Source organism: Leptonychotes weddellii, chromosome 5, assembly GCF_054177405.1.
Source record: "Leptonychotes weddellii isolate Sample4059 chromosome 5, ASM5417740v2, whole genome shotgun sequence".
Classification (NCBI taxonomy): domain Eukaryota; kingdom Metazoa; phylum Chordata; class Mammalia; order Carnivora; family Phocidae; genus Leptonychotes; species Leptonychotes weddellii.
In genome coordinates, this window is record NC_138373.1 from 40,333,641 (window position 1) to 40,333,898 (window position 258).

Here is a 258-nt window from a genome sequence, read left to right on the forward strand (position 1 = left end):
CCGTCTCTCTTTCAGGGTCATCTGTCTGTTCTGAGATCTCTGCCCCTCTGTCTCTTTTTCCCTCCTGGCTTTACTCTCACCTCACTCTCCCTTACTCCTGCCCTGCACCTTCAGTTCTCTAACTCTTGGCTCTCCCCCGCACCCTTCCCTGGTGCCTGCCACTTATTTCTAAACACAACCCAACCTCCACTGCCTCCTAACATATTTTTTTTCCTATTTATTCACGAGTTGTTTAAGAACCTGATCTCAGGACGGAGC